General features: G+C 45.6%; 1 long non-coding RNA gene across 1 annotated transcript; it reads right to left on the bottom strand.

Annotated features, from left to right (window-relative positions):
• Window positions 1-714: 714 nt before the first annotated feature.
• LOC143441873 (uncharacterized) lies at window positions 715-3099 on the bottom strand. The gene is made up of 3 exons (XR_013109615.1): window positions 2074-3099; window positions 1728-1814; window positions 715-1582 (listed from the first exon to the last, which is right to left on the bottom strand). It is a non-coding gene; the product is annotated as an uncharacterized LOC143441873 (long non-coding RNA).
• Between the last annotated feature and the right edge of the window lie 9745 nt (window positions 3100-12844).

Raw genomic sequence — 12844 nt, 5'->3', positions numbered from 1 at the left:
TCTGAACCTGGGAGACTCTCTCTGCTTACGTGCAGATGATCAGGCACTCGCAGGGGTTTATGGGAAAACATATAGTGGGCTATAGAGTAAAACCTTTCCTCTCAACATTTCAGGCATGCCTAAGTACGGACAGGAAGACAGCTCAGTTGGTAATGTGTAGGCACAATTGGTAGAGTGTATGCAACCATAGGAACCAAGTCCAAGCCCCAGAACCTATGTAAAATAAAGTCGGGTGTGGTGTAATCCCAGCTTCATTGGGGAGGTAGACAGGCTCATTCCTGGGACTCCTGGGTCAGCCAGCATAGCCTGGGTAGTGTGCTCCAGGTCAGTGAGACCCCGTCTTAAAAATTAGTAGAAGGTTCTTGGAGCCCAAGGCTGTTCTGTGGCCTCCATATGCACTGACACATGTGCTTGCATGTGTACACACACTCATACACACATACATGCACATACACGCACATGCCCGCATACGACGTACACACAGAGTCACACACATATATACAGTCACAACACAGACACATAGAGTCACAGGCATATATACAGTCATACACACATACACACAGAGTCACACACATATATACAGTCACACACATGCACACACAGTCACACACATATATACAGTCACACACATACACATAGAGTCACACACATACACAGTCACACACATACACACAGAGTTACACACACATATACAGTCACACACATGCACACACATATACAGTCACACACATGCACACAGAGTCACACACATATATACAGTCACACACACATACACACACAGTCACACACATATATACAGTCACACACATACACATAGAGTCACACACATACACAGTCACACATATACACACAGAGTTACACACATATATACAATCATATACCATGCACACACGCACATGCACATACACACATCGTCACACACATATATACAGGCACACACAGAACTGCACACATATATACAGTCATACACACACCACACACACATACACACACAGAGTCACACACATATATACAGTCACACACAAAGTCACACACATATACACAGACACACACATATATACAGGAACACACAAAGTCACACACACATATATAGGCACACACACACACACACACACACACACACACACACACACAAACACACACACTGCTTTCTTTGAACCAGACAGTCCTCATCTTTGTTGGCCCCTCCTTTCTCCAGCTGCCTGTAGATGGGCAACACTGAAGACTTGGGATGCTGCAAACAGAACAGGTGGGAACGTGTTCCGTCTGGTTCTCCCAGGCTTGATGCAGCACAGGGGAAGCAGCTCGCCTGCAGTCAGGCATTTCTTCCAGCTTCTGCTCAGCATCCACAACAGGGTCCCCATAGGGCATCTGCAGCAACATCCTGGGAGCAGCAGGACTGAGCAGGCCGAGCCTCGACTCTGTAGCCTGCACAAACACTCCCTCCTCTCCAGAGACAAGATGCATGCTCTCTCTGGACCCTGCTGGCTTGATTCCAGATTAGCCTGCTGTTCCTCTCTCAAGGTTGTGCTGCACACAAGTTCCTCTCTACCTCCTTTCTTCTTTCAGCTTAGTTTTTCTTCTGTATAAGGAAACAAAAGATTGTATGTATACAAGCAATTGTACCAGGCAGCCCGAGGGCCCTAGAAAAGGTCAGCAACAGTGAAGGAAATAACAAAGATAGGAGAGACAGCATCTTTGGATGAAGTGGAAGTGGGGGTACTTACGGGGCTTAGAGTCCAAGAGGGTTGAGCTCCTAGCTCCACAGGACCTTGTGGAAATTATTACCTCTCTCAGGGAAACAGGTTTCTCATCTATAAGACAGAATCATTGCACTTGACTACCAAGGTCTTTATGATGATTGCAGTCAATCAATTAGGTAGTTAATTTGATGGAACATGACCGTAGGGTTGGGCACTGTGGTAGATGCTAGGACAAACCATGTCTGTTCCCTTGCAGGAGAGACAGTAAGAGAGTTTGGCATGATTCGCTCACAAGAATGGAAGGAGACCACAGAGCGCTGGTGGCATTTGCTGGACACACTGGGGACAGGGCAGGGCACTGGAAACTCACCTCCTGGTCAAGTCTGTGTCCCCAGGCCTTGCACTTTAGGGGATGCTTGGATCCTGTCCTCTCCTTGTCTTCCCTCCTCAGTGAACCTGGAGCTAGCTTCTGTGGGGGCTTGTGTAAGCTCCCCGCTGCAGATTGTGGGCTGTGCCTGATACTGTTAGAGGACCAACCGACCGAGAAGCAAAATGCAAATGTGTTTTTGGCAGAAGCAGCATCTCTTTTGTGAAATTAATTTCCTATTGGAAGATCAGGAGTCAAATATCTTAAAAGATTCCTATTAGACTTAGCCCAACACACACACACACACACACACACACACACACACACACACACACACACACAAAGAGCAGAGGGAAAGGCAGGATCTTTTGGGAATAGGATAGGAAAGGGTGAGTAGCCAAGATGTTCTGTGGAGTTTTCCTTGGATCGTGAATGTGGTGGGTTAATTTTGGGGTCAGCAGTGGACATGGGTAGTATGTACATGCCCATTGGAGTTTGCTTCCTTGGCCTCAGGTGAAAGGCCGGCAAGCAGAGCAAAGGGTCCTCAGGAGATTATCATTATTTTTACATTTAGTTAAGAACTGACAAACTAATTGCCAAGCCCATTGTCAGGAACCTGACAACCCATTAGAGATGATTGCGAGCAATTTCTCCCTATTACTTCCGAGAGAGGGGCACAGCTTCATCTTCTGTACTTACTGCTGGAGAGAAGTTGGTGTCTATCAGTTTCTGCAACCTGGATCCACAGTTCTTGCTGCCCCAACCAGCTCTGTCCTGTGTGAGATCCTAGTTTATTCTCAGTCCTAGCTGAGAAGATGGGGGGCTTGTCTGATTGCCTGGGTGAGTCTTTTCCTGCCCCCTTTGTTTTCTACCTTCTCTCCTTTCCAAACACTCTGATTAACCCTGGCTGGCTCTCAGGACATACCCAATCTAAAACATAAGAAAACAAAATAAAAGAGAAAAACAAGACCTGCAGTCTTTGGGAAAGAGAGAGGAAATCTTAAACAGTAAAAGAAAAACCTCTGAGATTCTGGTTTTCAGTGGGGATTGGAAAAAGCCAAATTATTCTTTAAAAAAACATGTACTGGGGTGAGATGCCCCAGCAAGTGAGAGAGTTTGCATAGCAAGCATGAGGACTTAAGTTCAAATCCCCTAAACCCATATAAACAAACCAAGTATTTCTGGGAGCTGGGGGTTGGGGGAGGCGGCAGGAGGATCTGAGGGCTTGCTAACTGCCACCCTAGCCCCAGGCTTAGTGTGAAACTCAAGTGAATAAAGGTGGAAAGTGGCTGTCCTGATACTTGCTCTGTAGACAAGGCTGGCCTTGAACAAAGGTATCAACCTGCCTCTGCCTCCCAAGTGCCAGGACTAAAGGCCTGAGCTACTGCACCCATAAATATCAGAACAAAGACCTATGCATCAGTGGAATATCCAGGGTCTTGATTATAAAAGATAACGGTCCTCCATGCCCCTTTAGTTGGTGGGCATTCCATTATAGTCTCTTCCCTGAGCTAGCCAGGAAGAGACATTGCTCAGAAGCCAGTTCAAAGGCGTGATTTCCTGTTGTGTGCCATAATCTGCTTGGCTTACCCTCTTGGGGAAGAGAAGTCATGTTCTATGAAGGCTTTTCAGTTGCATTATATTTTTCACAGCCTTCTGTATTAGGATGTGACATGTCTCTATACATGTGTGTACGTATACACCATCTCTCCCATATATGTGTGTGTATGCACACACCATGTTCCCCATAGATATGTGTGTATGACACGCTATGGGCCCCATAGATATGTATGTGTGCACATACCATGTGTTCCATAGATATGTGTATATGCACAGACCATGTTCCCTTTATGTGTGTATACTCACACATACATCTATGCATATAAGCACAGAAGTTCTGGTCCATCTGGTAGATATGCAGGTCACAAAGTCCATTTTAATGGAGCAATCTCTCATTTTTTTCCAGCCTATCTCTGTGCCAAGTGCCTGTGATTTGTTAAATCATGATGATCCAAAGAAATTAAAAGCAATTAAAGTCATTGCCAGTCACCTTCCACAACTGTAGTCCATTATTCTAGTGTAGTTTGTGATAAATCCTTAATAACACTTCCTCCAGGAAGACACGTTCAGGGCCCTTTGTTCTTTTACTCATGGTCAGCACTTGTAGCTATAAAGCTTATCGTATCCTATTTTTACCCCAGAATTTCATGGACTTAGTTTCTGGTCATTATATATCATCACTTCTTGAACCCCAATTCTCTTCAGAAAGGACTCAGAGAGTATATTACTTTCCCATTGACTGTTAGAGTCCATCCTCTGCCTCCCCAGTGGCTTAGAAGAGTACTGATCCAGTGTTACTCACCTCTGCAGTAGCTCTTGGAGGGCTGCGAGGCTGGCTCAGCAGTTATGAGCACAGACCACTTTTGCAGAGACCTGAGTTTGGTTTGCCGCACCCACATGCCAGCACACAGCAGCCTGTCACTCCAGCTCCGGAGGACTGAGATGCCCCTGGCCTCTGAAGGCACTGCAGTCATGTGCACACACCCTCTGTTTACATAAATGTAATTAAAGACAAAACCTTTAAGAGACCTAAAATGGGCCTTATACCGTTACTGGGCCATCTCTGGAATACTGAACCTCTGTTGCCTTCCCAGATTCTAGAAGATGCCCGTATTCATTGGATGGACGTTCTCCCCCATCTTGCAATCCAGCAACTGCAGCACTCCAGCCTGTTTCCTCCTGAACTGGTTCCTTTTCTGCCCCTGTTCTAGAAGCACCTGGTTTTAACAGACCTCATGGATCTACCTCTTCGGGTTCTCCAGGACACCTGTACCATATTGGTCTATAGCAATCACAGTCTCTTCTACTGGGTTGGAGAACCTAGTCCCACTGTTCCCAGGTTCTAAGGATTGGGGGAGACATCATGGGGTGGGAGGGGAGTGAGAACAATTACATTGCTTACTATAGGAATAAAAGGGAAAAACTTCTTGTAAATAAGCAATACCAACACACATTGGCAGAGTTGTTGTTGTTTTTTTTTTTTTTTTTTGTCTTATAAAGGCTTAAAAATGAATGTCTGTTCAACTATAATCCTTACCTCGTGTGTACTGGAAGTATGCCGGTTGTATAGGATGAAAAGTTTACCTTTCAACCCACCTCCTTTAAAGGTCACATGGCGAACAGAACTGATTTTAAATGAGTTCCCCACGTGGAGCAAGGAAGGTGAGATAGAAAGTGTTTCAAGATGACAGGAGGCAGACACAACGGGAGGAGAGTTGACTAAGATATTAGCCGATTCAGGAAAATGCTAATCATACCGTGGGGAGGACACTTCGCTTGACTTATATTTATTGTAGTTCATTAAAAGAAACCCTCCTCTCTTTGAAACTATTTTGTCATTAAGTTTGCAATTTGTGTCTCTTTGCGTTAAGCAGGCTGTAAACACCAAGAGCCCGTGTCTCTCAGGTAAATTCTCAACCCAGGCCTCTTTGCTGTCAGTGGGTGGTGGTGACTTAGAGCCCACTTTCAGAGATATATTGAAATTCTATATCAAGCTAAAGGATGCCCTGTAATATTCGATTTCTCTTCCAGAACAAACGGACTTGACATGGTTCAAGTATCTGTCCCCTGAATAAAACAAAAAGCTAGAGTCACTCATGCTTCCAGACCTTCCCCTGCAGTTGTTCTTAGTTTTTCTTGACGGCTGGGCCCTGTTATGATTTCCACGGTAGTCTATTATTAAGCCGGGGACGGTGGGTGGTGGGTTTCTCCTGGGATCCCAGACTGGAGAAGCAGGGGCACTGCCTCTCTGTGCAACGGTGTGAGACTTTTCAATGCCTCTCTCTCTCTCTCTCTCTCTCTCTCTCTCTCTCTCTCTCTCTCTCCTCCACATCTCGCTGGCAGTGCTGATGGGTAGTGCATAGAAACTGACCCTCTGTCAACATTGCTCAGCTTCCTTTAGGCAGAATACAACCTTTTCCATGCCGCGTTTACACTCTCTGTAAGTCAGACCATAAAGGAACTAGAACCTGCTGTGGTAACCACGCTCGCCCGCGCTGGCATTGCAGCTGGGCTTGGTAAGGCCAGGGGACACTCCATATTCACCACCACAGCCTAGAACAGGACCCAGTGACAGGTGGTTGGTTGTAAAGGAGTGGTAGAGGCACACAATGGCTGCCCAGAAATGGGAGGGAGCAGGAGGCACGGCTAAGACCAGCAGGTTGTCCAGGGAGCAACAGGAGGGGAGTGTCAGTCAGTTAGAATCTTCTCTCTCCTCTCCCCCTTTCATCTTATGGTTTCCCTGTCTCCTTTCATCTCCCCTCCTCTTTCCCTTCCTTCTTCCCTCCCCCTCTGCCTTTCTTACTTCTCTGTCCCCTATCTTGGTTATCTTTGCTTAGGTCCCTTTCTTTCAAGGAAAAAAAAATGCTTTGCACACATCTGCAGGCCCTCCTATCCTCAGATCCGGCGAATGTTACCACAGAATGAACTGGTTTGTATTTTGTACTTACGGACTTTCAAACGTACTATCATTGGGGTTGCAAATTCCATTAGGAATTGTCATCGGCAATTACCAAGTGGTGATCAGGACTTTTGTTGGTGGTTTTCAGTGTTCACTGTCCGGACCCTTGGGTTGCCATGCACTATCTTTTTAATTTGATATAATCAAAGGAAAGTATGACTGTGTACACACGTGTGTGCATGTGTGTGTGTGTATGTGGGGTGTGTGGTTATTCTGCAGCATTGCAATATTTGAAAAAAAATCTAGGAATAACAGTATCTTCTTAATGGAGATTAAGAATCCTATTAAATATTACTCAGTGGTTGTCAAAGTTTTGGGTGCAGTAAGTCATGAGGACCTTGGTAAAAGTGCAGACGTCTGTGTCCTATACTCAGCATTTAGCATTCAATAGCTCGGGATGACTTCCCTCTTTGTATTTCCACTTTGACCAGGTTGTTAATACAGGGACGGGTTGATAGCTGAACCCAGATCGTGGTGAAGCGAGCTGCCCTGTGAGGTGAGCCCTCCACTTGTCCCACACAGTGTTTCTGTGCCTGGTGCCTTTCTTTAAGCTGGGAGTTTTGTTTTCGCGCAACCCGGGAAAGAGACTTTCCACAGCTCAGTGTTTCACCTGCATCGCTATTTTCAGAGCTTTTGGTTTCAGTTTATTCCCCAGTACGAGAATCGAAGGTTGAACTGAAATCAAATACATTTGTCTGGGAGTGGGATGTCTGTCAGGCATTGATCTCCTTGAGCCGGCTCTCTCAGTGAACGCCTCCCCAGCGAGAATCCCAGTCAGGATTCTAAAGGTTACATGGAATAGGCCTGATTTCTGAGCTTCTCTGGGGAGATCACTTAATTCATAAAGCAAAAAGTGGAGAAAGCCGCCACATACCCACCACTCCCCCTCGTTAAGTAACCCGTGCACGGTTTCTGTTGTAGAAGAAAATAACGTGTTGATTAGCGTGTAAGCCAGAAAATACCCTCGAGCGGTGAATCCTTAAAGATGAAATAGTTGCACTTTGAAAGATGGAAAAATGGCAAAATGAAATGCGAAGGCTAGGTTTCTGCGTGCGCGCTCATGGCATTCAGCCACGAGGGGGCAGCATTGCACTTTGGTTGAAAAAACGGTCTGGCAGGAAGGCAGCCCTTTAAAGGAACATAACATCTACGTGAGCAAAGCTAAAAACCAGAACATTAGCAAGCACCAGAAAACCAACAACACAAAACCCAACTGTCTTTGTTATAATGTGCCGTCTTCGCTTCTCCCGTGTACGGAATTTAATATTGTAGTATTAAGACTTTCTGGGCCATATCACGTCAGTTCATAAATACATGCTTAGGGGTGGTGGTGGGTATGCAGTGAGATTATTTTTTTATACCTTCCGCTTTTGTTTGCCTTGCCTTTCTCAGCTTACCGTCCTCGGTCCTCGTGTTGCTGCCAAGGACCTGCTCTCCCACACTGCTTCCTCCAAGGCAGAGCCCAGACCTTCTGTGGGCTGCCCCTTGGTGTGGCCCGTCATTTTGTGGCGTTCCATGGAAGCAGGCTAAGCTTGGCTAGAAAGTTACTTACTCCATTCCTTTTTGTACAAAACTAGGTTCTTAATTTTCATGGTTCTGGCCCTTCCTGAGGGTTTGTAGTTATGGATACTCTTTCAGACGAGTCAAACCATTGTTCTGCAGGGAGTAGTTATGTCTTTGAAATGGATCCCTAAGTCACACTGAGAACAAATCCAGCCTTAGAAACTCAAGCTCCATCAGTTCAGGGGCAATGTCCCTTGCTCAGGGTTAGATCCCATGCTCCTGGACACTGAGTGCCTGGTGTTGAAGGTGCATGGCAAATATTTGTTGAGTGAATGAGCCCATTTCAACACTCGCTCCCCGATCAATCGCCACGCCTTTCGCCCACCTTGGATTTGCTTTTGGCTAGTGACTAATGTGAGAGCACAGAGGCTGGAATGTCCACCTGCCTTTCTTCCTGGTCTCCATCATTGTTTGCTTCCTTTCTGGGTTTGCAGAGTCACAGTGACAGAGAGTTTCTTGGGGGAAAAAATAGTTATTTTTGTTTCTCTGATATAGGTGTACACATTTCCATACAATTACAGTGTTAATCCTGCCTTTGTGCTGGGATTTCACAAAGACCAGATTAAAGTTTCCCCTCTGCATGGCAGGCTCTACGACTTGGCTTCTTCCTCCCCCCTTCTCTTCTAGTTGGGAAACTTGACTTTGAGCAGGGGCAGAAGCATGAACAGGGCAGGGAATAACAGGCAGCGGGAAGATTAATTATCCTCCTTGGAATCTAACTTGACTGGGCAAGGTGAGACAGTTCAATTATGTAATCATGTTGGCAGTCTTGGCTTCCCAGGCCCTGGGTGCTAGGACTACCCTCTTCCTGCATTTTAATTTGTACGAGAGAAACTCACTCTGCTCCTTGTAACTCTCCAGTGAACCCTCAGGCCGTGGGAAAGGAGCTGTCAGTTTTGGCAGGAGATGCTCCAATCTCTGGCATCGCTGCACTCTGAGAGGGCTCCTGTGGAGAGTCTCGGGGGCTCCTCTTGGAAGCCATGGTTGGGCCACCTGGCTGCGTCTCTTGGGTCATGTGGACTCTCTTTCTCTAACACACAGCTGTTTAAAGCTTCCTCTTTTGCCTTGAGAAAGGCTCCCCTTTGAAGCTACAGGTCAGGGAGCCTCGTTAGACTGGAATCCATTAGGGAAGTGCAGCAGATCCTCCTGTGATGATTGAGATGTTATCATCGGCTGTGTCCAACATGGTGGGCAGTGACCAAATGTGGCCATTAGCACCTGAACCGTGGCCAGTGCAATTAAGGAACTGAATGTTTAATTAGAATTAATGTAAAGTTCAACAGTTATCTATGGCCAATGGATACTCTATTGGGCAGTGAAAGACTGGGCTGTAACCATACTGTCCATGGGAGATGATGATCTCTCTCTCTCATTCTCTCTCTCTCTCTCTCTCTCTCTCTCTCTCTCTCTCTCTGTGTGTGTGTGTGTGTGTGAATGCGTGTGTGTGACACTCACACATGCACACATGCACTCACATGCACACATGCACTCACATTCACAACACACTAACATACACACACACACACACTCACATACATGCACTCACATGTACATGTGCACACACACACACACACACACACACACACATGCACATACACACAGAGCAGATATAGGACACGAAATACACTGATTTAAGCTTGATTGTTGTACTATTGAATAAAGGACTCTCCCAACCTCCAATCTCTCTACTGCTAGTGCTAGATTTTTTCCGATCATGCCCTTCTGTTTTTCACTACCCCACCCCCAGACCAAAGATACATCTTAGTTATGCTACACCTTACAAAAGAGACAGGAGAATGGAGTTTTCCATATTCTGTTATGAGTTCTTATCTCCTTGGTTGGTAAATAACTGTAATCCTAGTGAAAGGTACACTCTCCCCAAATGCAATGTCAGGTAGACCAGTTATCTTAGTGAAGGACTGGGCCATCTGCTGTGATATTGCCACTAACTTAGTGCCACACTGCCTGGCTATCTTTGGCATAGTGTTTCAAAGTTGTTTGGAGACTTGGTGCATAGTCTAGACCAGGTGAGAGTCCGCCTTTGATAACGAGCTCTTGAAAAAAAATGACCTTATAAAACAAATTATGTCCTAAACTATGCACAAGAAAAAAAAAAGATAATAAACATAGGTGTTAGGAACGTAGTTAATTTGGTAAGTACGTAAGTTTGATTCCCAGAATCCAGGACAAGAAGAAAGTGGGTGAAGGTGGCACATGCCTGCAACCCTGACTCTTGGGAGGCAGAGTGGCTCCCTGACCAGGCACCCATTCTACTTGGCAAGCCAATGAGAGATTCTGTCACTAAAATCTGTTTTGTTTCACTCCTGGCCCCCCCACCCACACATACATGCACACACACACACACACACATGCACATATGCACACACACATACACACATGTACACACACACTCACATGCACACTTACACATACATGTACACAAGCACACACACACTCACATGCACACAAGCACACATATACATGCACACACACTCACATACACAAACATGCACACACAGTCACACATACACAAGCATACACCTACATGCACACACACACTCACATGCACACACACTAACATGTACACATGCACATACACTAACATGCACACACATGCACACATGCACACACATGCACACACATGCATACACACTCACATGTACACACACTCACATGCACAGACACAGACACACACACACACTCACATGCACACACAGAGAGCAGGTATAGGACATGAAATACAACAGGATTTAGAATGAAAGATCGAGCTACCACATTTCTCCCCATTTGAACTGAGGGACTGAATGAAAACTAACTATTCCTCATGTCCCCATACTCAAGCTTCCCTCAAGCCAACAAACTCCTTTGGCCGCTACCATCACACAAACTCTTGGCCCTGTGCTCTGCAGATCCGGGTTGCTAAAATTTCACAAACAAGAGGAGAAAACGGCAACAGAAACCTCAAGCCTGTAAAAGCTTCTCTCTGGCTCCTGTGGTTTACCGTGATAGTTAATTTGAGCCGTCCCAGTGAGCGCCCAGAGTGACAGAAACAACAGCCAATCTGCTGTTGTACAAGCGAGCGCATGCAGCCTGTTTGCTAACGTCCTGGAAAATGTCTGCAGAAACGCAGCTCGCAGGGATGGTTCTTTAAATTAAGCTAGGTTTGTAAAGAGCCCGTTTACTGACTGATGCCAAGCTAACTTCCGTGGCTGAGTGGAATATAAGGCTAGACGCCAGTAAGCCGAAAACAGCTTGGGTACCAAACCGTGAGCCTGTGAGTGGCAGGAAAAGGACAGTTAGAACAAGAGGCCTACTGGGATGTAAGAGACAGGAAAATCCCAAAAGGATGAGTCTAGAGACAGTGTGCAGATAGGTTGCCCGGGAGGGCTGGGATGCCATGGATGAAGGGATGAGAGAGATGGGAACAAGGGAGAGGGAATCCTATTATGCTTTTTGACTTCATGAAGGTTGAAAACAAGTCATTGAGACAGATGACCAGACAGAAGAGGGTCTTGAGACAAACTACTTCCCTGTCTCCATTGAGCTTCAGTTCTATAAATAAAACATATTAGTAAGCAAACAAGCAAACCCCACACTCACATGTTTCTCTCATTGGGCTAAGCGTTTGCCAGTAACAGGAGGAACATTTTAGATTCACTAGTAAACTAAAAACTAAAACTAGAAACTTCAAGTTTCTTGGAGAAAAATTAAAACGTAACAACAAGGTGGTTCTCTTTGTATCCCGGCCTCTCCTGGCCTCCTACAAGGCAATCTCTTCCTCTTTTCTCTGGAGACAGAGAGATCATGACTGATTGACATCTAATTGCAAAGCTTGTTACACATGTTAGGGACTGTATTAGGCAGGGTTCTCGAGAGGAACGGAACTAAAAGAATGGAGGTTATGTTATTAAAGTAGATTTATTAGACTGGCTTATGGTGTAAGGTTCGAGTAGTCCAGAGATGGCCGTCTGCCATCCTTGGCTGCCTGCTGGGAGGCGCTTCCATCGAGAGCAGGATGTCCCCTTCAGTTAATACTTTCTGGAAACATTCACACAGGAGTGCTTTAGCTGACATCAGGTTGACAACCAGAGAGAACCATCACAGAGATTCCCACTTTGATGGACTCTAGAACCTACTTAAGAACACAGCCCCCAGGGCCAGAGCACTGATTCAGACTCTTAAAGGAGGACAACAAGAAGCCCAGACTATAAAATCACAGGCAATAGGGCGAGGTATAAAAAGGTCAAAATGTTAAGGTTTAGTCTAAGTGATCAGGTGGCCCACAGTTTATGGAATACCTTTATATACTCTGTTGGAAATTAAAGGTAGAGGAGTTACAGGGTGTTTGTGTCAGTGATTAGGTAGTAAAACTTTCTTTTCTTTATGTGATTATTGAAGAAAGAGACAATTCCAAAATATGAATATGGCTGAGAGTTGGTTCAGTTGGGAAGTGTATTTGAGCTCTGAGTCTCTCTACGCTGGAATCTACTTGTGGGTTCTAGCCTTTCTCCTAAACAGGAGACTATCGTAGGAGTCAGAGGGAAGAATTAAGGTGTAAGCTACCAGACAGAGGCCTACTCACTGAAAGTGTGAATGTGGGGAAATTCCTCTTCAAACCCCAGTTTCTTCCACACGGGAAGTAGCTACAAGCACTGCCCCTCTCGGAGTTGTAATTATTAAATGAGACAGTGT

This window comes from Arvicanthis niloticus, chromosome 4 (genome assembly GCF_011762505.2).
Source record: "Arvicanthis niloticus isolate mArvNil1 chromosome 4, mArvNil1.pat.X, whole genome shotgun sequence".
Lineage (NCBI taxonomy): Eukaryota > Metazoa > Chordata > Mammalia > Rodentia > Muridae > Arvicanthis > Arvicanthis niloticus.
Note: the sequence above shows the minus strand (reverse complement) of the source record. Positions and strands in the feature narration are given on the sequence as shown.